The sequence below is a fragment of the Parambassis ranga genome, chromosome 12, assembly GCF_900634625.1.
Source record: "Parambassis ranga chromosome 12, fParRan2.1, whole genome shotgun sequence".
Lineage (NCBI taxonomy): Eukaryota > Metazoa > Chordata > Actinopteri > Ambassidae > Parambassis > Parambassis ranga.
Window position 1 is genome coordinate 14,553,777 of NC_041032.1, and position 26,710 is coordinate 14,580,486.

Genomic DNA, 26,710 nt, shown 5'->3' on the forward strand with positions numbered 1-26,710 from the left:
ATATCCCTGCTGATGTGATCCCAGTTCATGCTGTGCTGAAAACCACGTCATGACATCATTCCCCTGAGTAATATCCTGCTCGCTTCTGCTGTTGTTGTTGTGGGTCACCTTGACCTCGGTGTGACCCGGCCTGATCAACACACACACACACACACACACACACACACACACATACACACACACACACACACACACACACACACACACACACACCGTTCAGTGGCACTTACAGAGCTCAAGAGTTCTTCAGTTTCTCAGGAATGCAGTGTGGCATTACAGGGAGTTGGATAGCAGAGGAGTCTGTAAAGGATATCCCAGTGAAACCAGAGGACCCCGGTGTCACTTACAGCCACTATGGCAGCTTTTATATCAGAGAGTTCAGGCAGGTATGATTCAACTGTATTCAGCAGTCACAGTTTCTGTTCAGGAGAACTTGACTAATTCTTGTTCCAGTAATGTTTTTTCTTTCTATTGAAGAGTGGGAATTGTACCTCTGCAGGTATCATTTAGCAGAAAATGACACCCTGGGTCTGCCTGAAAGGGCCTGCTCAGGTGTGACCATTTCAATTGAAGGGAAAGCTGTGTTTCACTGCTGTGCTGGCTTCATTACAGCAGAGCCTCTGTGCCTCAGTCTGAAGCTGCAGTTCAGCTTCCAACCACTTGATGGCCCTTTCAACCAACAGATCTTACCCACTGCCCGCCCCCCAACACCACCCCACCCCTCCACCTTTCGCCACTATCGTCATCATTGCCCACAAAATGGATGACAGCTTTTAGAAATACCAGGGTGCGTCACGACTCTGAGGTGCACATGCTGTGCCATTTATGTCCCACCTGTTTTGATGCCTCAGCAGCCCGAGAGGCAGAGAAAGATCACGGCTGCAGCAGCACAAGTAGCCAATTATTGTTGCAGCCTGATACTGTATCAAAGCTGCATGGCTAATAACCTCACTTACACAATCTCCTGCCTTAGAGATATGAAATAATTATCTGTGACTCTTCAGCCGTGTCATCAATTTCCAGGAAACAACACAGGAAACAAATGTCACCCTTTATTCCTCTTACTTTAGTGTCACTTCTAAACAAATGTTTACTCTGTGTGACCTCAGTTAAAGCCTGATAATCATAATCACACACATGTGTGTGTGTTAGCTCTACATGTAATTCATAATGTTATCATTCTGAGCCACTGTTATGAGCAGTAAAAAGGATGAGCAGAGGAAGTGGACCCAGAATGAAATGAAATGGAAAAACGATCAGTGACAGAGACAGCAGACAGTGGGCAGAGGTTTTGTGTGGGAATAAAACTGTCTGTGAATGTTTCTCTTGATTAAAGAGCTGTCCTTGAGATCCTCTGCAAGAGGCAGAAAAAAACTGGCCTGAGCTGAACTGTGATGATTTTTCATTTCATTTTTTTATGGTTTAATGGCCCCAAATTGACTCAGTTTGATTGTTTGGCGGGAGTAAAATGTGACAGGAAACACAGTCTAGCACACTGACATGTGCTGTATGATGTTTAGGAGATGTGCCAAAGGATTCAATGCCTTGTGGGCTGCTGACATAGACAGCAACCTCGTCATGCTTAATGGATCCTTTCTAATGCACTTGGCTATACACACATGCAGAATATAGCCTTTTTATCCTCTGAATGCTCCCTCTGACAATGCAGAGAATGAGCACCCCACTGTCAAAACTCCCCTCTCGCTCTCTCTCTCTCTCTCTGTCGTTCTCTCTCTCTCTCTCTCTCTCTTCACAGTGCAGCACTGCAGTGCCTCTCTGCACATGCCCAGACAGCCTGGGAGAGAGAGAGAGAGAGAGAGAGCCACCAAGTTTGAGCTCACTAGAAAACATGAACAGCCTGCACTCCTGCAATCTGCTTCTAAACAGTTATAATTATTTAAAAACACTAACAAAAATGAATTCGCTCTTATTTTGAAAGGATTGAATTTTTAAGAAAAATCCACCTGTCACTAAATAGTTGTGTCTCAAGGTCACTCTGCCACCAAAAACCACATCGAGGAGGCAGCTGTTGGGACTCTTGGTAGTGGACACGGCCACTTTCATCTCCATCACCACAGCAGAGGAAGTTCTCCATCCATCCATCATCCACACACACAGAAAGGAGTTTAAAGCACCTGTATGGCTGCTTTAAACTCTGCCTGCCAGCCTTGAAACATGATATTAAGCAACATTAAGGTCTAGCTTGAGTTGAATTTGACTGAATTTGGCAGAATGTTTTTTACTGTCAGATTTCTCAGAGCTCTTCAGGTAGTAAAAGCTGATAACTGCTGATATTTCAGTCCTTGAAAATGGAGCATGTGTGCGTAATTCTCTGGTTGTGCCAGTGTGTGTTCATGGGGCATGGTAACTCTACCTCCTACCTAACACCGGGTAAAAACAGAACAGATGGGGTGTCAGGGGGTCTCGAGTCTCAGACATCTCAGTGACCTCAGTGTCCTACTCCGACTTTTGTCTTTATAGGTCAAAAGGCTGCGTCAGTCTCAAGTTCAGATGGCGTCAGACACACATATGTCAATATGTTAGCATTAGCATAAATGTAACCATGTGTCATAATCTGGAGGATATCTGGTGCTTTTTCCTTTAGGACATGTTGGTTTTCATGCTGCTCTTCCTCTTCTCTTCCTTTACACAATATTTAGAACAAAAATAAAGCAGTGACGCAATCCAATAGCATCAAAACTCTGATTCATAACTCACCAAAAGACGCAATGATAAAAGGTCACAATAAAGAAGACCCATTGTTACATTGGCAGGACTGGATAATAATAACGAAAAAAAAAAAAAAAGGTCAGGCCGGATGTATCTGTGACGCTTTCGCTTCAACAGAAAGGATAAAGGGCAGACAAAATGCAGGACGCTCATGTGCTCTGACATGTTTTTAGATCCTAAAAAAAGGTTTTTCTGTGCACACAGATGTGTTATATGAACAGTAATGAATATTTCTTAGACTTAGGAGCGATTGTGAATCCACTGATGCCAAATTAGAAACATCCAATATATTTAAACTGCTTCTTTGTGTAACGTGTGCTCAGTGTCGTGTATTATCCTCAATCAAGAAGGCAAAGCTGGGCCAGTGGAGCACAGCCTTCACTGCTGGGCTGTCCGCTGCAGTGGCAGCAGGTGAATACACCGTCATCTCGGTGAGAACCATTTCCCCCTCCACATGTCACCATGACTCTCTCTCTCTCTCTCTCTCTCTCTTTGGTCGCTTGTACCAGCTGTTCACTGGTGAGTCATGTAAGGTGCAAAGAGATTTGCTGTGTGCAAGGAAGTCTTGCTTTCCAGCTGCTGTAAACAAACCCATCACCCACACTAGGAAACAACAAGCTCTCCACAGGGAGGAGCATGGTTGTCCTTAGACAACACGACTCCATAGTGCTGCTCCGCTTTATTTGTTTTTATTTGTGAGGTCCTACAAGTTCAATCTTACAGATTCACTGTGAAAACAATCAAAATCTGGACTAAGCCGATTTAAAGCACTTTCCCGCTCTTGATTGCTATACCCAAAAAAAAACATCAACAATTACAGAGAGATTGAAATTTACTGAACATGTTGCTGCACATGTGTCCTCAGACGGAGCTCCAATCGATAACCTCAGTGTCCCTCAGTGTCCTTGAAACACACAGGACCTCCAGCCATGTTTTTAACCACACACTGCTAACAGACACATGCACACATGTACAGCGCGCTGCATCTCTCCCTGATTTAATCCTCCAACTTTATCCTACCCATCAGATCCAGAAGAAATGCGCGGCTCTCTTTCTGTCCCAAAGAGGAAGAAAACGAGTTTGGTTAACCTTCAGTAAATCGACTGACAACACTGCTGGCAGTTCTCATATCAGATGGATGGTTTGATTTCTTTCGACATGAAGAGTATGTGCTGCTTATTTCCGGCTCTGAATGCACCGAGCAGATGGTTGGACTGTGGCAACCCATGCGGGACAAATGGGAACAAGGAGGATTCCTTCTCTCCAGCAGACTAATGTGACAGATAAATGAACGAGTTAGAAGTTTAGAGAAGTTTATGACCTCAGTTGGACCCTTGCTTTTTCTTTTCTTAAAGGTTCTTCGTGTTCTCTGACCCTGGTTCAGGCTTAACGAAAGGCTTCTCCTTTCATTTCCTTGGCTAATGTGTTGCCCCATTTTTACACGCAGGTTTACACAAGAACACAGGAAGGTACACCAACTTAATCACCTTTAAGTTATCTCACCACCTGGACTTAGGGCTTCCATTTTTTGCTTTAATTCCCAGTCTTTTGACAGGCCGAAGTGTCCTTGAGTGAAGCATAAAGTTAGAATGACCGGGTCCAGCAGCTTTGCCGCTATTATGCATAAATAAAAATCATTTAAGAGCTGCTATGGATGAAATAAAGCAGCCAGAACTATTAATATCACTGCATGTAAGCAAGTCTGAGTAATAAACTATTAAGAAAAAGCACATGGGGCCTGTGGGGATCAGGACGAGCATGCCTCTGGTTCTATGGCTCATCATCATTTAAATTAGTTCTGAAGCATTAGGCACTGACGCTGGGCATCAGTGGATTTATAGCCCAGTTGTGGCAACATGCACCAGTACACCAGTCCACAATGTGTATCTGAGAAGCCATTATGGCAGCTATTCCTTTCCCTGTCATTGTCGCTGGATACATTAATATCCAGCTGCTACAGCTGCTGCTGCTGCTGCTCCAACACTGCGGCAGCGGCAGCTGGTTTAAGATTAAATTCAGGTCATTTCTTCTGAACGCATTAGATTTAAGGTTTTTTTCTGCAAGCTGGATCTAAGATTGATCAGGATGTACAGTTAGACTGCAGAGCTGCATCTGTCACCACTACAGTGATTATTCTTAGCAACCTGTGAACACAAAGGTGAGAATGCAGCCTGTGGGTGAGGCGCCTCTCTGTCTGGCTTGTCTGGCCCACTGTAAGTCTAATAAAAAACAGCTTTTGGGCATAGAGTTCCTACTGTCCTCCTACCGTAAATACATGTCTATTTCAATCAGGAGAGACTAGATGTATAGATGAGAAAATATTTATTGAAGTACAATGAGTGAATGAATTGTGCTTTGGCGTTCTAGACCCCGATGAGATGACCGACATCCAAAAGGGGGAAAGGGCAGAAGATGAGGCCGCTTAAACAGGAATCCCCCCCCCCCTTCCCCCCGGGTCTATAGACCTGGTGGTGGTGAAGGAGCTGGAGAGCGGGAGATAAGAGGCCTTGCCCTGATGAGGAACTGGTGGTGCCTGGGGTGGAGGAGGGTTGCCGAAATCGATCTGAAAGACAGCTGGAGAGGAGACGGAAAACATTTAAATGATTTTCTGAGCAGTGACTGGGTCGGAGAGGGACGGCTCAGCCTCTGATTGGTGGGGGAGCTGCTCTATATTCACCACCTGATTAAGTGGGAGGCAGAGAGAGAGAGAGAAAGGGGGCGAGGGAGAAGGAGAGCTAAGTGTGAGGAGGATGACGAGGGAGAGGTGGTTGGAAGAAGTGAAGATAGTCTTCCTTATTGAACTTGCGCTAAGAGCTTCATATGTATTTTTAGGGGCATTAATATGGTGTTGAGCACTTATTCACACCACCACAGGAGGGCAGTGATTTCAATCACCTGATCCAACCACTGCTGTTGTTCTGCTGAGGACGGGCTGCTAATGCTAATGTAGTAGCGCAGGGCTCTAGACTAACTTTTTGCACTAGTTGCACCGGTGCGCCTAAACGTTTTTTCTTGGGTGCACCGGCACAAAAGTTAGGTGCACCGCATCACACATCACACAGCAGTTTGTTTTTTAAATGCTGTCCATATATTTTATGGATCAGGCCTTAACTCGACACCTATCCTAACGCAGAAGTTCTTTTCATCTTCTCTCATCATCTGCAGCTACATCTACTGTTAAACCTGACGGGCCTCGCAGGGCTGTAGCCAAAGTTTTAGAAATACTGAGGTCCAAAAATTGATGTCTAGGAAATATGAACGAGCTTAATAATCACATATCATCCTAAACTGACTTTGGACCTTGTTTAATGAACACAGGTAAATAAAAATAATAAATAAATGTACCGATAGTACTCATTCAAATTATGGACACACTAGCCAACAAGTCTGCCTGTAAGAAATCCATAATGAAGATTTAAAGTTTCAGCACTCTTCATTTCCCTGTTTGCTTTCTCTCTGTATTTTCTGGCAGTCACTCCTCACTTATCTATCTGGCAATGGGAATTAAAAATTATTTAAATTATATACATCTTTATTTATTTAATAGTTGTGATTGAGATATATATTTTGTTTTCTTCAACACTTTTCTAATGCAGCTACAGTATCTCTTCTCTCATCTTCCTCACCTCTCTTCCTCTCTTTCTAAAGCTGAGCTCCAGCTGACAGACTCTTCATTCTGTCTGTTACAGTTTAGCTGTATGCAGATATCATCCTGGCAGACAATGGTCCACTGTAGCAGGATAATAACAATACTTTTTAAATGGGCGTTCGTCATGTAACCATGTACTACTACTCCTTAAAACCAGCTGACTGCTGTCAGTCAGAGTGACTCAGCCTTCATGGATGGAACCACGCAGGTCAGATGATACTGTCCGTCAGACCTGTTGTTCAGTCTGTTACAATCAAGCGGCAACCTTCGGGGCTCAAAGTGGAAGCCCATGCGGAAGTGTCAAAACTTGTAATTCACGCTGCAACAGCTGGGGGCTGGCTCCAAAAGCGAGTAATTTCCCATAGACTCCCATGTTAAAATGGCCGACTTCACAGCAGAAATTAACAAGTTTACGGCCTGGTACAAAAAACCACTCTGGTCTCAGATGATAGGTTCTCTTCTAGTGTCAATTGTAGGGGGGGTGAATTTTTTTACAACTCACTCGTTTCAATTGTATTCAGACTTAAAATTACTCCTAATTATGGGCGTTGCCGCTTGAGTGACAGACAGTTGACGTATCACAGCGTGAGTTTCCTGCTCCCACGATCGTCCGCCCCCCTAAACCCCGCTCGTGCTCCCCCTCTTTGTCCATATTTGAGAGTTTTGGCGGACGTGACGCTGCCAACATGGCGGCGGTCATCACGTCCCGGAACCTCCCACCGAGCCTCAAAACGGCTCTTCAGAAACAAACGGGTGACGTCACGGAAGCTCTGTCCATAGTTTTTACTGTCAATGGTTACAATGCTACGAGCACGTCACGGCCCTTCATTACCGGCTCGTTATCGTCACTCATTCAGGTCAACAGCAAATTAGCAAAACCCGCATAGTAGCAACAACTCTTCCTCCTCCGCACATGTTCACTTAAACTGCGGTTTCTGCTGTTCAGCAGCGAAACGTCTTTAAACCCTGTCTGTGTGTGTGCGCGCTGCGTGGTGCAGTGAGAGGGCCATATGAGTTCTGCACACACGTTTTAAAAAGTCCGGGCCGAAACGGACTTTGTTCTCGTCACCTCGGGAACACGAACATATCTCTGTTCTCGTGCAGTATGGAACAAGCTTTATCACACAGCATCAGCTCTGCGCAGCATATGTCCGCGTTCTTCTTCTGAATTTTCGGTCTCTGCTGACCGCAGCAGACACGTTTTCAAAGATACACACACGGAGGTCCCGCCCTTCACCGTCTCTGATTGGTTGAGACCACGATATGGGCCCGATGTGTGTCTGTTGCTGGAGACTTTTGAGAGTCGCGGAGAATGTATCTCCCTCTTACAGCTGGTCGTACCGGTGCGACCTCTGATATTTTTTAGTTGCACCTTTGAAGAATTAGGTCGCATGTGCGCCCAAAATGGTCGCACTCTAGAGCCCTGTAGCGTGATATAGATTTTGTCCATTGGGCCATTATATATATACACTGGACACAGCCTGATGGTTGTATGGATGCCAGCCAGCTGCTTTTGTTGGCACACGTCTAGAAAAGCCTCACATTAAAGTTCATTTGTTATAAGTTCATTATGTTAAGCCCTGTCTCCACTATACCCTGCTCTTTCCTTTCCAGCAGAGGAAGTGTTCTGTGCTGCTCTGATCACTGCCGTCCAGCTGACCTGTGTGTGAGAGGTCATCAGCTGATCGCATCAGCTAATTGTATTCCACATGAGACGGCCAAGTTGTCAATCATGGACCACAGCCAGCTGGAGCCTTCGCAGTTTTTTTCTTGTTTTTGATTGATTTACCCTTGAGAAATGTCACTGATTGGTTAGTCATGAATTTTAAATGTCAGGATCGTGGCAACAGTTGGTAGAGAAGTAAACAGAAAGTCACACTGAGTGTAGGTGGCAGCTGCAATATATCATAATATTTCTCTTATATTTTACAAATGCAAAAGGCATTAAGAGTTGCAGATTTCCATCCAGCAAGTAAAGCTAAACAACAAAAGTACTTATGGATGAAACTGCACCAACAACTGGAGCATAATGACCCAGCAGCATTAAGTGACCTGAATTATCTGCACGGTATATTATCTAGATTCAAGATTCAAGAAGTTTATTGTCAACTGCACTTTACAGTTACACCGAGCAATGAAATTCTTACTTTGCGAGTTCAAAACTAAACTAAGGTAAAAAAAAAAACAGTAGACTTATTTTAGGCATAAGAATAAATAAAAATAACAATAACAATAAGACAAAAAATATACAGAGGGTAAAGTGTTATCAGTGTTTAAGGTGAATTGTTTATGCATTATTGTCAGAGGTAGGACAAATAAAATGAATAGTGTGTAAATATGTTTACAGATTGTACATGCAAAAACAGTACACAATGCAGTTTTGCATTGTGGCCATGATGTTTACATGATGAATGTTCAGTCAGTGTTCAGCAGCCTGATGGCCTGTGGATAGAAGCTGTTTTTTAGTCTGGTTGTCCTTGCTTTTCACGCTCCTGAAGCGTCTGCCTGACGGCAGGAGTGTGACCAGTGAGTGCGGTCTTTGATGATGTTGTGGGCCCTCTCTTTGTGACCCGGGCATTGTAGATGTCCTGTAGAGGTGGGAAAGCTGCTCCACAGATGAGTTGTGCTGTTTTTCATGACACGCTGCAGAGCCTTCCTGTCTCATCTAGGGATGCACAGCCCTGATAATATTAGATATTGACTAAAAATAAAAACCTATTCACTGCAATTCTACATGTCAGCATGCCTTAAGTGCCTTAAGACTCACAGGGAGCAACAACATGGACTGAGCCAAGCGGTAGCTGTATGGAGGTTTTTTTGTGTCCTCATAAAAATGCCTCATTTTTGTGCAACACATGGTTACATTTATGCTAACAGAGCATATGGACGTATGACTTTATGCTATGTTTACAAGAACGGAACATAGGACCCTTACCGCCACATAAGTCTTTTACGCACCAACGGGTTTGACGGCCGTTTGTGCCGAGGGAAATGGCCTCGGATTGATATTGCGTAGACAGCGGTACTGTTATCAGGGCTGAACCCCCCCCCCCCCCCCTGGTTTGCATACAATCACTGTTAATCCCTCTTCTGTAATGGGAAAGTGCATCACCTTCATATTTTAATAACAAATGGGCTCCTGCACAGGCCACAAAAGTAATCATTACCTCAGTCATTAGAAAGGCACGCAGCACGACACACTGACTGGCTGCATACTTGATGCTCATAAACATTCTGAAAGCGTTTTTTCCACACATGGTTCTCCATGGATACTTGTATTGTGTGCAGTACAGTTCCAGTCAATACGTGCTTCACACTTCCAGCTACCCTCCTCTGTACTGATTGAGCACCCTTAAAAGTAGCAGCGCTAACACGGCAGTGAATATAAGCCTTTCCTGGATGCTTCAGAAGCACAAAATATCGCTCTTTGCATCGACTATATATATCGTTCAGAACACTTGAAGCCATCAAGTCTTTTTAATAATGCATTAAACAGTAACTTCTAGGTCAATGAGGGGAGGCGGTGATGGTAAATACAGCATCAATATGGATAAGTCTCATGCAGCCTCGTTGCTGGATTCTTGGCCGCCTCGCTCCGTCTCTCTCCCACTTCAGCCACGTAAGTCATCTCATGCTCCCTCACGCATATATACTAGACTTGTGGCAGGGTGTGATTGCATAACGCTGGCACTCACAGCTGCTGGTTTATCATTTATTAATGCATTTTTCAACAGCATAATTTGCTTTGCGCTCCGTGTTGGACAGTAATAATTCAGGCGAGATGCTGCAAAATGAGAGATGGGCCAGGAATGCAACACAAAAGCATCAGATGCCACAAGTTCAAACCATGAAAGAGAGATAAATGAATATCTGACAGCACAGTCTCACCTGTAATGTGCTGTTTACTGGCTTTGACAGTAAAAAACAAAAAAAAAACTAAATGTCCCACAGCAACAGCCTCCTCTGCGAGACGTCTGGGACACAGCACGCTCTTGGCCTCATACAAAGTTGATTAGCAAACACTGTCGGTCAACTGGAGGACTGTAAACTCATGATATGATGATATGAATTGGTTTGAGCACCTGCACATGTTATCCGGCTAATTTAATTACCAGAGAGCCTGGCTGCCTGCCTGCCTGCCTGCCTGCCTGGCTCAAGGACAGAGAGTGGTAGTGACAAACCTGAAATTCAGAAAGAGACGAAGAGGAGCAGGAGAGGGAAGGCATGCATACCAATGACAGATGACAGAGTGAGAAATGTGTGGAGTAAACAAGCAGCAACCTGCCGGGCTGAAAAATGAGGTCTGAGGCTGCAGGAAAAACTGAGCTACTGCTCCTTTAATAAGGCTAAAAGTTCTGCATGATAAAGGGTCAAAGGTCACTAGGTGACTGCATTTGTGATGCACTTTCAGTGACACTCCTTGAAAATAAGGTTTAATGCGATCAGGCCTAGGAGAACCTGAGCGTGACATAAATATGACTCAGCTCTCAGAGATCCAACACTTGCTTCTTAGCTGATTAAATCACACCAAAGCCAACATGGCCGCCGGCACAATATCATACAAATGGAGCAATGCAGCAGGGTGCTGTGGCTTAGTTGGTTAAAGCGCCTGTCTAGTAAACAGGAGATCCTGGGTTCAAATCCCAGCAGTGCCTTTTGAGAATTTCCCCTAAGAGGGACCGAAAAAAGGGATTATTTAATCTCCCATTATCACATCCTTACAAATGAAATCCGAACAAAAAACAGCCACAACACTGTGACATTCCTCCTGTTCTGCCTCGGAGTGAGCAGTTTCAACACATGTTCCTTCATCCTAACAGCTACATGTTCTATACCCATTTTTCTATTCTCTCTAATTTAAAGATGACAAGAACAGAATGGATACGGCTCCGTGCACCAGATGAGAGGGGGATACCTTGCTGAGAAAGCCAATAACGGGAGATAGAACGGGCTCTGAATGATGTTGTGTGTGTCACAGTGGAAAATTTAACTCAGACGACTTGCTGCACTCAGCAGTACAGGAAAATATGGCCTCAAAAGAGGTTCAGCATCACAGATTTTCTTTACTTACTACTACTACTCCTTTACCTTAGATAAAACCCTTGTATTTATCAGCCTCCTAGTTAAGGTTTCCCGGTGAGCTCATTAACTTTAGACCTGAGGTTCAGGGTCCTTTTGACCCTTTTTCAATTTGACCACAGCACAAATGGATGATGGAACCATTGCCTTTATCTCTGTAAACACTTTGATGGAACTATTTCTTATCTCCTTCTGATTTTGATGCAATTAAGAGGAATATTTCAGCAGAATCCTTTTTTTTATTATTTGATTAGCTTTATTTAAAACAAAAACGTGTAAGAGGTTAAAGATCGTCTTAAAACAGACAAACCATCAACATTAGACATGCTTCTGTCAGGCGTATAAACAAGTAACCAGGCTGCTTCCCTTCAGTCGATAAACCTCTGGGATGCAACAGAATTGAAAAAAAAACACACACCAGTCCAAAAATAGCTTTTCTCCTCCAATGTCAGGACGACAAAGAGAAACTTTCCAAAGCAACATCTGAGCTCAGAATGCATGAAAACACACAATACACACTCAGAAAAGGAGACAGAGAGAGAGAGATCACCTGGACTCTTTGTTATGTAAATTGATTGAATCAATATGACAAATGTACTGTAAAGAGGGAAAATACAACGCTTTTTCATCCCTGCCTGAAAGCATCCCTCTGTCTTATCGCCAACCTCCCAGCCATGAGCAAACACCTGATTAATGGCGGCCACGTGTCAGCGGCGTAAATCACCAGGGACACGCCTGGGTGCATATGAATGTGTGTGAGTGTGAGATGACGACACAAGGATGTGGGGGCTCAGGGTGCGAGCTCCTCAGCACCACCTCTGCTCATTTTATTTAAACCATAAGGAAGATAGTCGGTCATTGTAAAATACTGTGTGGATGTCCTGCAGGCTACCTTCATTCATTGCCGAACACGTGTGCGTTTTTTTTTTTTTTTTTTTTTTTTTTTTTAAACTGCATTATTAATTCAACTCAGTTAATGTGACTGCATAACAGCCACATGGACACTCACTTGGGGCGGATCATAAGCGTACAGTTGGCTACTTTTACACCACATCTGTACATGTCCATTCATTCTGTGATGTAATACTTCCTCTCCATGAAACAAGAAGCCATTTGATTTGATTATCACATTCTGTCCGTGCGGAGAGGGCAGGTCCTGCATCACGAGGGTGACATCAGGTCACACAGATGGCTTTTTATTTTTTTATTTCTTTGTGGACGTAATCATGTTCTAACTTGGCTATGTTTTGTGCTCACAGGCTTTGCTCTCCAGCATGTTTCATTAAAATGGTATCCGGGTTTCCTGACATCTAAATACTATAGACCGTATCAAAGGTCGTGTTGGCTGCTTGCTCCGGAGTTCAGTTCAGGTTGTAGCGGAACGACAGCAGCAGCACTTCTCAGAAAATAGTCGGCAAATATTGACATTACTGACAATACTAATTAAAAACACAGAGTATGTGTTGGTCCATCCTTAAAGCCAGATTATATCAGGATTGCATCAGACATCTGTCACGCAAGGAGCCGGCACAATATGTGAGTGTCACGGAAGAGAAAATGAATCTGTTGATCCAAGATGTGCAGGGAGACTCTTTGTCTGACACGCCACAGCAGAAAACACAGAGAGAAGGTGCTTTTAAAGCGTTTACTTTGGGACACACTGCACAGGCTTCTCATTAGGAGAGTGTGTGAGGCACGCTGCACCCCTGTCCTGAAGTCTGACCTCTGTGGGGACAAGAGGAGGAGGAATTTCCTGTGAGGCTCGATAAAACATCACAATATTATATTACATGATCACATACGTTTCATCCTCCTGATCAGCATCTTTTATGTATCACTTCACAGTCAGCTGCGAGTGCTACAGGAGCAGTGAAATACTAATATGTGTATATTCCTCTATAAGAGCATGCAAACCTAAAAACAGCGCACATAGCTGTTGATAGTTTGCATTAGAAGCAGAAGAGAGAAGCACTATACCAGCAGCAGCAAAAGCAGCAACATAATAGAATTATATCAGATCCCTTTCATATTTTATTTGAGCAGGAAAAAAAAATAAAATAAAAGCTTATGTCGGCTAACAGACGGTTCAGGATTCCAGAGCTTAGACTTAACAGGCTGCAGAGGTCATTCGCTCTATAATCCATTAAATTACAGATACATATTTTGGACATCCGAGCGCTGCCATGTCAGTCAGCAGTGTGACGGGTCTGCGTCTGTGTGTGTGTGTGTAACGGGCCACAAGGATTCTGCAATCCGTTCACATTCTTGTCCCGAACGAGGAGCAAACGAGCGGAGAATGATAATATTATCATTAATGTGTTTATAGAAACTACAACAAAAAGTCAATTCACGAAGGATTTGCTTTAATCTGTCCGGGTTTAACGATGGCAGGATTATTTACTGTTACGCAGGAGGCTTTAGGTGTCACATGTCCATGGAGTCTAGGATAGGGATACATCTCTCAGAGGGAAACCTCTGACATCCATGTGCCCTCCAACTGACCAGATTACAGTTTACTTTACTGATGACTAACTGATACCGAATGACCAGGATTTGAGTCCGTTTAGGCACACCCTGTAACCGAATGTAGAACCACAGTGTTCCTGCTATCATTCACACACACTGAATACATAAGCAGGCACAAAATGCTCACATTTTCAACCTCCAAATGTAGCAATGGTGCAGATATCTGTGTGGGAATAAGCTGCTGAGCACACAAAATGCAACAAACTGCACTTCTATTGATCAAAACACATGTTTTTAAAGCACAGCACCACTGAACATCAAAACCTGCCGGCAGGTTTGACATGATAATTCAAAAATTCACCAAAAATAAATCATTTGCACTAAAAAGATTCTGTAAAAAACAAAAAATTCTACACTTCCCAGCACAACTAGAAAGCTATGAATGATTCTTTTCTGACCAGCAGCCACATCAGAGAAAATCAGAGAGTTTGTAGCTGACCTGGTCACAGGCAGGGCTACATGTCACACCTGAAAACAGGGGGAGAACAACATGTTTCAGAACATATTATACTTTGCAGATTATCTAAATTAATATGAGAATTATACGCCCTCACGCACACATGTGACGGTCTGCCGGACCCCGTTCAGCTCATTCATTCATGCTCAAACGTAACTTCCTCAGATCAATCATAATCCAACAGCATCATTGCTCTGCAGGTATTAATTGTTGTCCTTTCAGGGCGATAACAATTAAATGTTCACATCCTGGTTAGATTTAAACAACATGTACAGATGTGTATTTATTTATTTATTTTCTTTCTTAAAGGATTCACACACCGAACACATGAATTTAGATTATTGCGTGCAGTCAATAATCTAAAGGGGACTATTGTTATCAGCAGAGTGAGGAAGTTTGTGGTGTTCCTGTGTGAGAGGAAAAACAAAACAAAACAAAATGGTGGAGTGCAGCTATTTTTCTGTGAATGAACAGACAGATGTTTGGAAGTCTGCTCTGCGTCTTATTCTGCACTTTGCGACAGATAAATAGAGTTTACATTAAATCAGACAGTGATGTCGTCATCATGGAGGCTGCAGCTCTGTGCTGCATTCAGCGTTTTTAAACAACAATGTTTCAGTGCAAACACTTATTAGAAGCTTTAGTAGCTGCTCTCTTGCTGCCGGCCTGTTGACAGGCCACAGTCCCACCGTGGGTCCGCAGGCTCCTCACGGAGGAAGTCCTCCCGCACCCCCCCTTCCTGGTGACAGTCGCTGCCAGGTGAGGCCAGGTGAGGCCTGGACACTCTGCTCCTCAGCAGACGGAGCCTCTGGGACGTTTCCTGTCTCCTGTTTGGATTTATTCCGCAGAGGACTGTTGTTCGCAGGCTGTGAGGATCACCGCTTCATGACGGTAAGATTCTGCTGAGTTTGGAAAACTTTGGCGCTGTGTGTGCGTTTGTTTGTGCGCCACGAGGCTGCGGACATGCTGTTTGTAGCTGTGGCTTCCTGCAGAGTTTCTGCTTGTTGTTGTTGTTGTTGTTGTTGTTGTTGTGAGGATTCCAGTTGTTCGCTCAGAGATGATGACTGTTTGGCGCATGAATGAGGATGTGATGTTTGATTTGTGGCAGTTTTCCTGCTCTTTGGAGGAGTTTCTGATCATTTGATGCAAACTGGAAAATCCATATGAGTGATGCTGAGTTTGATGTTTGCTGTTATTTGTATGTGTTTACATGCCTGTGGCTGTTTTTAATGAGCCTTATGTTATGTCGTGATGCTGTATATTTACACCACTGGTGGATTTTTCTGGGAGTCATTTGGGGGGAGCTGTGGTGATTCCAGAGTCTGGTGGGCCCCAAGGCAGACATGCTAATGCTTAATGCTAAAGCTGCTGTCCCTTGATTGATCAATAAGCTATAGCTGGTCTTTCTATCACCCTGATAACCACATCATGTTTCCAACATTTGAAACAAATAATACGGTAGCAGGGTGCGACCATGTGCTGTAAAGTTGGATGTTTCCTGTGAAGGGAACTTGCTGGTCAGGTTGGGGCCTGTTGAGGATCAATAGTCTGCTGTATTTCAGATCACATACTGGTCTGTGTTGCGGGTCAGTTGGACCAATCGGTTCAATCGTATTGGTTTAATGATCAATAGAAGGAGATGATCCACCCTTAGGATGGCTCCTGTGCCTTCTCATCTTCTTTGAGAGGGGTTCAGGTCATTATGCTGTATGATCAGCCTCATGATGTGATTATTGAGGTGTGTAACATTAAATAGTGTCACAAAATAAGGACGGAAGGGGTGATTGATGAAGCATATTGATCTGTTCCGTACTAAGGTCGACATCTTGGACCTACAGAATGTGGTCCACAGCATCATCGTGATCAGAATACTGACTACTCTTCTTCATCTTTGTAGCTTAATGTGTGTGTACTAGCACACACACACACACACACACACACAGCAGATGTCTATTGTAGAACAGTCCAGTAAATCCACACACAGTATAAATTGATTACCATGTCGACAGTCGAATCAGGATGACCATTCATCTTTTAAAATTGTCAGTAATCTTTTTATGTGTGTGGTGCTCCATCATTCTAATAAGGAGGCCAGGAATTAATTATTACACATATCCTCTCTGCAGTTAAGTGGGACCTCATTACACTGCAAAATTACTGACGATGTGGAGAATCCTGATGGGAGGAGTGGCGGCGGCGTGTGTTGTGTGTCTGTACTCTAGTAGGAAGATGTGAAGGGACTTTAATTTATAAAGTTCAGTAATAATCAGCGTTAACCTGACTACATCACCATGGCAACTGATGCTGCAAGCTTAACCTGGTGAGGAGCTGGTTTATGTTCAGTTTCTCTGTGAGCAGACATCTTGTTTGTTGGTAAAATGAATCCTAAGTACACATTTTTTTCTTTTATTCCTTTATTCAGAGTAAAATTAACCAATGTACGATCGATGTCACTGCACTTTTGTCTTTTGCCTGGCCTCTCTGGTATTCTTTGCTGCTACTCTTTTGTTTTTTGCAGTTATATTTTCTTTAAATCTCTCTATAATAACCACCTGTTTCTCTTGGATAAACCCCCAAGCGCTCATTTTGACATTTATATGCTGAAAAAAATGTCAACCGACGTCATGATACCACTTTTCTCTGGCTGTAGTGCCTTCTATGATGCTATCTGCTGGAGGAGGTGATGGGTGTGAGAGAGGAGGTAGATTGAGGATGAAAGGGGATGAGGGGGTGAATGCAGAGATGATAATCTTAAAACCATCTTTTTTTTCTCTCTTTAATATTTACTTTTTTGTGCTTTTGTAACACGTCTTTCACTCCAAACATCTAAACTGTGATAACTCAGGAGCAACCATGGAGTCTGTACGTCGCTCCGGTGCAGATGTGTTGTTGATGTCAGCAGGTCAGGTCTTTCCTCTGCCCCTCTTTACTTGTTCATATTGTAGGCTGGCATTTTTGGGAAAGTATTAATCCACGCTGGTTCAGACAGATTAACGTTGGAGAGCGGAAGAGTGACTCGAGTAAAGGGATATTGTGTGTTGTCCTTGATGCAGTTAAAAGATAATCTGCTGATCGAGAGAGACCCCCTAAGAGGACGCCTGCTGCACGTGTGTGTGTGTGTGTGCAGGATCAAACACATGAGTCAGTCTGCAGCAGCAGGGAGCCAGATCAGAGAGAGAGAGGTGGATCTTCTCGTTAGATGATGTATTTGAACGTGTCCGGCATTTTGGATCATGGTAAACAAGGCAAAGGATTAGAATAGCAGAATTATTACCCACAGTGACAAATTAATCCTTGATAAAACCTGAGAGAAGATGATGTCTGATGTCTAAATTGCATTTGTGTGCAGGCAAATGAAGACAAACGATCGATGGACAGTAAATTTAATCCCATCCCTCACTCCTGTGATATCACTGTCCTGTAATTAGTCAACAGTTTATGTGAAGCTCTGCTGGACTGAGATGAACCTCGGTGCTCAGGGTCTTTCTAATCATGTTAGTCCTCTCATGGTTACATATATTAAAGCTTTGAGGGAATGTTAATCTTGTAGAGTAAATAAATCAGCCTCTGGTATTTCAAAATGATTTATATGATGTAAGCATAAAGCAGTGCGCTCTGAACATAACGGTTAGAGTATTGTTTTTGAATCGTGACAGTAGGGCTGCAAAAAAAGAGTATTTTGATACTCGGATACTCGCCGATTATTTTTGTGATTACTCGAGTTCTCGGATGATGCGTGAACGTCATAGATTTTCCATAGATACGGCTGCATCTAGCAGCAGGGGGGTACCTGCTTTGGACCGCTGCAGTGTCATTGCTTCAGCACGCAACCACCTCCATGCCCGGCGCCAAAACCATGTTTACGTGCGTGTTTCGAACCCGCTGATCATCCCACTGCGCCACGAGAAAATCATCCCTGATGACGTCACTAACGGGTCATCGAGTACTAAATTAGTTGTCGATGCATTTTGCCCTCGGATAATACTCGAGTACTCGAGTAATCGTTGCAGCCCTAGACAACAGTACACAAAAGTTTGATCTTTGTCTTGAGCAGACTTGGAATAAATATTCAGTTTAATTCTAAAACGTACAGTTGGAGACACAATTATTTTATTCCCTAAATATTTAGTTATTTAGGAAGCTGAAGTGTTTTTTTACGTTATCTCCAAAAACTTCAAATGACGATGCTGACAGTCAGTTGTGCGTCGTTTTTGTTTTAAGGGAACGTCTCCTAGGGAATACTAGCTCTTTCTATTTTGGTGAATCGCTCACAATCCTCCACGTTTACTGTATGTGTGCTGCAAGACACCAATCCTCGTTTTTTTAAGTGATTTGTACTATGAATAAACAAAGGGCAGTTCTTAAAGAGATGATAATATTGACCCCGGTAGTTTTTGATAGGAAATCCTATGGTTAAAAATGTTGTAAAAATGTTAATGTATCAATATAAGTATGAATTTGTCAGTCGATTACAGCTGACTTCTGGTGAACTAGGGTTAGATTCTTATGTTAAAGTCTCTTCAATGGTTTCAGAGTTGAAGTCGGTTTGTTGTCGTCAGGAAACACAATACATGCAGCAGATTTTAAGGCTGCAGGAAGGACGAGAGAGGAGAATAAAAACTGCTGAAATGGGGCTTCAGAGCAGAAAATCCTCCGGGTGTAACTGCATGAAGGAGATGACAAACACCATCTGATGACAGTTCATCAATGGGCCTTTGAGTGGTGAAGGCGAGGGCGCATCAGCAACATGAAGGGGCTGTAGATAAAGAAATGGGGGGCGGCAGTCACATTTAATTTGACCTCACGTCGGCCGTGTGCCGTCCAGGTTATTTCATTTCTTTGTTTGTGACTCTTTTTTTTACGAGGTGAGCTGTCCTCTTTCGCTTTTGCAGATAACCAGGATTCAGCTTTGACTAATGCTGTAGATAAAAAGGTGCTGTGTGTGTGTGTGTGTGACTTACATGATGACAAGCAGCCTCTAACCTCCACCATGAGGTCGGCGCAGACATCCAGCGGTCATATCTGAGGCTAAACCCCACGTGAAGGCCCGGGTTGTCGTTAAAAGGTGACTCATGGCACATCTGGGTAACACTCAAAAAAAAAATAAAATCCTGCTCAGTGGAGGGAAAGTCTTCCGTGTCACCCCTGTGGGAGGGGAGGAGAGGAGAGGCGCTTTGCTTTCTTTGGGAAGCTGAAGTGATCAATAGTTCAATCAGCTGAGACTGAATCAGGGAGACAGGTTCATTAATCCACTAATTACAAAAAAATGTTTACAAAACTGCTGAAACATTCTAACTGCAGATGGAAACTGGAAATAAAAGTGCACATTTTGGCCCTGGGATAGTTTAAAATGATGCGCAGCACTCTCTGAATGTTCATTTCTAACTGTCACTTATTGAAAACGGCCTCCCGTGAAGGGCAGACGCACCTCGCAGAGCTAATCTTCATCGACTCCTCTGACTTCATTATTGAGCTCAGATCCTCATCCCGCTGCGTCCCCCTCTTTGAAGAGGATGTGTAAAGTGACGATGTGTCCGCTGCAGTGCATCTGACTTTACACCGTGCTATATCGGTTTATATACGAGGCTGTGGATTCCTGCTTAGCTTAGCTGCTAATATTTCTGTTTACATGCAGCAGTGCATAACCTGATTATTGGAGCTGGAGCTCCTACAAGCACCTCCTGGAAAAGTTTGGCAGGTACTGAAGTCTTTCTGAAGGTTCAGATATTTGTTATTTTGTTAAATGCTGGATAATAGTGTGTAAGTGTGAGTGTGTCCTAACCTAGGTCAATTAAGGTTTTGTTGTTTTTACACATTGTTACTGATTAAAACATGATTTATTTTGTGTAACATTCACCTTTTGCCGACATTCACAGAGCCAAAAACAACAAATAAACAGACTGGCCAGTGTGTGTGTGTGTGACAGACACAGAGGAAGAGGCCAAACAACAGCAGAACGGCTCGTGCATTGTAATCGCGGCCTCTTGTTTTTGCTCCTAGGAAGCTCTCACCCAACGGATCAGAACACGGTGTTTCTCATAGTGTAGAGTAAACAGATACTCAGAGGTAGACCGAAAGGCAGCAGGCGACCGTGGGACATTTACATGAATCACCCTTGTACCACCGTGTGTTTGTGACCTTACACGAGCGCCTGAGCGAAGGACGGTCAGACAGTTCCTAATGCTGCAAAACATCTTACAGGTGATTGGTGAAAATGAAATACAATGGAGGGGAAGGAAGTGAGGGGAAGTCCGCATTGATTTCAGCAGCCGGATAACGTTCGATCACAGTATGAAATCTAAAAGGGGGGCTTCCTTCGTGTACGTTGATGTGCATGCAGTAATTAATTGCATGAACACTGCTTCAGACAAGGATAAATGGAGAGCGCCTGGCAGTTTGTGTTGCATAAAAACCACTGGCAAAGTCACTGCAAAGGGAGCGCACGGCAACCAGTACAACCGGCGTAGCTGCTCTGTGCCTGTCGAGGTGGTTCACAATTTTAATTACTCTCACTGAAAGCGCGTGCCCATGTCTGTCCTTACAGAGTCTCTGTGGGACGCTCAGACCAGCGCCATGTTGGGATTGTCACCGTCTGCCTAAACTCCAAATACAGGCAGTCGTGCAAGCCGCTCAAAGCAGTCATACCCATAATTATGAAGAAATATAGAATTAAAATGAGACCTCCAGTTTTTCCCTCCCACCTACAACAGAAATCATGATTTTTGTGAGGCTTGACCTGGAGCTGCGGGGTTGGCGTTGGCGCAGAAAGCTGCACAGATTAAATCAGGATTGTCAGCTGGATTGGTGTTTTCATACAGACCCAATAAAATCAGATTCGAGTGAGCCTGGTAGTCTGACCGGGCCAGTGGTGCAGATCCACCCAAATAGGACCCAGGACTGGTGCCACTGGGGATTCACCAGGAGTAGGTGGAGGAAGCTGCTAGTTTGTGTGCCTGCTCTACCTGTATCTGGGTGATGTGGTGACTAGATGGAGGGATCCAGGACAGGGACTGTTGTGTAGCTGCTGCCGAACCCTTTCCCTTGGTTAGCAGAGCAGCTCATCAAGGCCTTGATGAATGGTAAACTGTTGCCATATAAATGATAAATTATGACCACTTGCCGTACAGATTTATTATCTGAATGAAACTGATTAAATGTCTTATTCATAATTTTTCAGTGTCATTTATATGATAAAGTGTCAGGCCGTCGCTCACCACTGAGGTGCTGCCGTGCCTGCTCGGCTGTCCTTGGTATAATTTAGCTGACATGGCTGTTGACCCCACTGCTGCAGGTTCTAAATAAACTCAATCTATAGGATAACATCCATCTGAGGGGACATGTATATATTTACACGGGTCACACGCCAGTTCATGGTCACATCAGGGTGAAGGCACAGCACAATACTCAAACTACACGAGCACAGGATTGCTACACAGATGGATATTATGCAAAGACCTCCCTGACTCGGTGCGTTTCTAAACCCAATCAGCTCCAACAACATGTACTCAAATAGAATTTTTTTTACAGTTACCACAGACTGAGCATCAGTGCGCCACTTTTTTCCTTACTAAGAGATATGATATGATCTGGCTAACACATTCATCAACCTCACACTGCTGCCGGATCACTCAGGGTCACTGTCTGACAGAGGAGGGACGGGAGTGACGAAGGACTACTGGGAGTGACAGACTTCTTGTTTTAGCCCTGTTGACGGGCACAACCTGGGGAGTGAGGCCTACTAATGTATTCATAAAGCCAACCTGGCTTGACACCATAAAAGTATTATAGATAAAGGTTATAATTTGAATTCTGACAGGGTCAGGTGTTGGTTATTTTTCCATTCAGCTTGCTAATCGGCCTGTTTTTCCCCCGTCCTATCAGTGTCTCTATTATTAAAGTGAGGGGTTACCGGCTTTGTTTTTGTTGGGTTGCTTTATTTCAAAGGGCTGTGTGTGACATTAAATTGGATTTTTGTTGCGAGTTTGTTGAGTTCATTACTGTCTGACTGTAACAGGCAGTAAGACTCCTGTAAACAAACAGTCGCTCACTTTTAATGAAGCACTTGAGGACAGTGAGCCAACATTGAAACAGTAACCCCAAACCACCTCTGCAACTTAAGTGCTCAGGTTGGCAAAGGGTCAAAAGAGCACGCTGGGACACAAAGGCTGTGAAGACAATTTAGATGGTTATCGGCACTATATGACTATAAATGAACTTCTTCTCTGGTGTGACGGCTTTCTGAGTGATGGTTGGATTTATGTGGAATGAACAGAAACCCCTGGTGGCCACAGAGACCGGCGTTCACCTTGTCTCGCTGTCTGCTGATTGGACACTATTCCTGAATGAGTCTCTTAGCGCCATCTCCATCGCTGCTTCGCCTCTTTACAGAGTGTCTGACAATAGAAGGACACACACACACACACACTCCTTTATTTTAAATGACAATATGTTGTTTATTTTCTATATTTTCAAGGTTTATTATTTACAAACAAAATAAACAAAAATCAAAAAGTTTTTTTGACAAACACTGTTTGTCTGCATATTGTTGTAAGAAAGTTTACATTTACCTTTCTTTCATCCGTATTAAGTAACCAGCTGACAGTTCTTTTTCCCTCTAAGCCTCGGATTACATGAATGAGCTGAACAATGACCATGGGAGTGGGGTTAAAAGAGGACCGAGCAGCTCATTGTTAGCTTCTGCCCCCCACTCTCTCTCTCTCTCTCTCTCTCTCTCGCTCTCTCTCTCCACACTGGGCACATCATCAGTAAACATATGAAAACCTGTGGTCCATGATCCACACACCAAATGAAACATCTGGTTCGTCCTCTCTGGGCATTATCATCAGTTCTTTTTGCATCTCTTTATTAATTAATCATCTTTTTTTTCTCTCTCTTTCAAACCAACAAAAACAACAAACAAAAAAAAAAAAAAAGAAATAAATAAAAGAAATATACAAATATATGTGCTGGTTTGTTGAAAGTCTCTATACTGCTAATATGTAAGCTCATTAGTCTGTGTTATACATCACCATTAATGCCCATTCCATGTATGTTAGTTGCGATTGGTAATAAGTGAAAAAAAGCACATAGTTGGGAAGCTTTCCCTCCAAAGGCAAGTATCAAAAACAGCACAAACCAACAGTGCTGCTATCCATCTTGACTGTGTACTAGTTCCTATATACTATGGCATATTCACGATTATAGGCGCTCTTCATTGTAGGTAGAACATCTCCCCCACACCTTCATGTAGAACCTCAAAACAGGATCAGGGGCAGCCCCTCCCACCCAAAATCCTCGCTCCCATGCTAACCCATTCAACATCTACCCTAGCTGAAAGAATCTATGCCTTTTATTTATTATTATTATTAATATTAATAGTAGTAGTAGTAAATCAGAAAGTGCAATTTAAAACAAAGACAATGACTTAGAATGTTTTGCTTTGGCCAGTTTCCTTCCACACATCAGTATTCAACCCAAACATCAGTGGCTATAGCTACAAAGAAAAGGTATAAAGGTGCTCCAAATTTGTACAATGTCTCATTGAGCGTGTTTGTCTAAAGATTGCACTTTGATTTTTAACTTCTTTCTTTTTATTTTTGTTTTTTTTTAAACTGTACATGACCTCATTAACTGTTCTATATAGCTCGACTGTTAGAAAATAACCTGCCTCTAGAAGTTCACATTGTAAGTTAAAGATACCAATTGGAGACATTTGGCCATCACCACTGCTTACTCCTTTCTCCACTAAAAACACTGAGACATAGAACACATAGAGTATAGTAAGAATGAATGCGCAGTTGTGTGCAGAAGTGCCCAACCCCCAACCCCAACCCCAACCCACCCCGTGTATGCACCAAAGGTCACACTCATTTAACAAAGGATGGAACATGGCTAAAGTTTAGGCACAAATACTTCAGAAATGTCCATGTGAAAAGTCAATGCTTCTGTTCACACACAGATAACATCTAGGCAGACAGACAATGGACAAAAAACATAATCTAACATTACATTTAACGTCAACATTTTTGAGTATCTTTTTAAGTATTTGTGACAGCGCATGCTTTCATGACATTGGTGGGTTCGACTGTATTGGTTTACACTATCGACACAATCTGTAGTGAAGACTTTGTAATCTTTTCAAAAAACTGCATCTCAGAGGGCTTAGTCACTTTGAACTGATGGGATACTTGGTGCCGTGAAAAGCTGTGACTCTACATAGATGTTCTGCATGACTTGAGAGTGGAATACTTTGTCACATTTGATTAAGAAGACCAAGCTTACAGGCCCCGAGCACAGCCTACTGTGAAAAAAAAAAGGACCTGGGAGCCAGGAAGGCTGGCGATTTTGCAAATATTCAAATCTTTTTATTATTATTATTAGTCAAAATATTCATGCTCTACCTCATGCTTCATCGCCCAGGTCAGTTTAAAGTACCTAAGCCCGCATAATGGATTTACATGAGACAGAAACCTTAATGCAAACCAGCGTCTTCTTATTCCTCCTCCTCACTCGCAGCAGCACAAAAAAAAACACCTCTCGGTAAAAAACAAAAAGCCAAGTCACGCTTAAGTGACTTTTAACCTAAAACATATGTGTGGGAAATGTGTGGCTAGGCTCTTCCGCTACAGCAGTTGTGATGTGACGGCGTACAGTCAAGGAGCAGGATGAGCAAGTGTGTAATTTTAAATAGATAAATAATAAAGAATGAATCATAAATGAAAGCAGAATTTCCACCTCTAAGCAATACAGTTTATGAGAGTCATTCAAAAAAAATAAAAAATAAAGGTCCTCAGCAGTTTTGGGAAGGCATTTAAAAAAAAATAGGATGACACTGAAATCAAGTGGTGTATTAGGTAAATATTGTATACTGTATGTTCACCTGAAACTATACGAGGACTAAGAATAGTATACAGAGAGAGAGAGGGAATGATAAATGTCCTTCAATCAGGCGTGTCTCAGCATCAAGTAGTGCCAGCTATTGCATTAAGGTTTGTTTATCTCTTATGAAACAAATGTAATTTGTCACTTAACCTTTGTATAGATGATGTCCAGGTTCCTGATAGAAGTAAGACGTTGTTATGATAGAGAATGCACCACACAGTATCTGTAAATACTAGCTCTACAAAAACTATTTACAGCACACATATAGGTAATCTTTATGTCACAGTCTATTGCATAATGGTGATAATCTTTAGTTTATAAATATTATAAATATACACAGAATTTTTTTTTTTTAAGCAACATTACGTAACATCTCAGCCATCTGAAATCAGAAATAGAAAACAATAGCATCCATCCATATCGGTCTCAACACACCATGTTTTTTTTTTTGTTTTCCTCATAAATAAACAAAGAAAGCAGCATTTATCTATATTATCGATTCCCTTTGGACCCATAACACTGTCATGGTTTTGTATGCGAGCATCTGCAGGGACGCAGCGGCTCAGCAGACTGTGTTGCCGTTAGCAACGTAATACTTACAGTATTTGTGTAGGTTTCTGAAATGAGGTTTTTTTTTTATTTATTAAGTAAATTGGGATGAGATTTATTTTTCTGTGCTTTTTTTTTGTTTTTTGTTTTTTTGGGATTATTTTGTCAGAGTTGCTTGCATTTATTGTTCCACAGTGGTGCCTAAAGCTGCTTAAGAAGAAGAAGAGGATAATAATAATTTTTTTTTGGTCCTCTTCCTCTGATTTAAAAAGTCATTGTCAGAATCCACAATGCATTCCAGTTGTTTTCTTTAAGAAAAAGCAAAAATAAATAAATAAATAAATTAAAATTAAATAATAAAAAAATCTTCATACATTTTATATATATATATTCTTTATATTTCTCTGAAAGGAAGACTCATGTTTATACTACAGCTTTGAATTGCCATTGCCAATATTGTAGTTGGATTTTTGTTTTTTTGTTTTTTTTTTTAAATTATACACACTTGGTCACATGCACACACACACACACTCACTCGCACATCCATTCTTTCCATATTATATATATGCATAACTATATATAATATGGCATTAAAGAAAAGAGATGTATCTGTATATTGTACATTCTTACGTTTAGGGGGGACAAAAATGTCTAAAATATAATACAAGGGCTTATATATACAGGGTTTCTATGAGGTTACTTTAGAAGAAAAGTGGAGAGAAACATAAAATGCTGAAGTTCCTCATCTTTGCCTCTTTTGTTCTATCTCCGTTCTTAAAAATGAATTGAACCATTTGGTTTTTTTTTTAAAAAAAGAAAGGGACGGGGGTAAAACGGGA

The 26,710-nt window shown here is 42.5% G+C and overlaps 1 non-coding gene across 1 annotated transcript; it reads left to right on the plus strand.

The window, feature by feature from the left end:
• Nucleotides 1-10,960: 10,960 nt before the first annotated feature.
• trnat-agu (transfer RNA threonine (anticodon AGU)) lies at nt 10,961-11,034 on the plus strand. The gene has a single exon. It is a non-coding gene; the product is annotated as a tRNA-Thr (tRNA).
• The last annotated feature ends 15,676 nt before the right edge of the window (nt 11,035-26,710 follow it).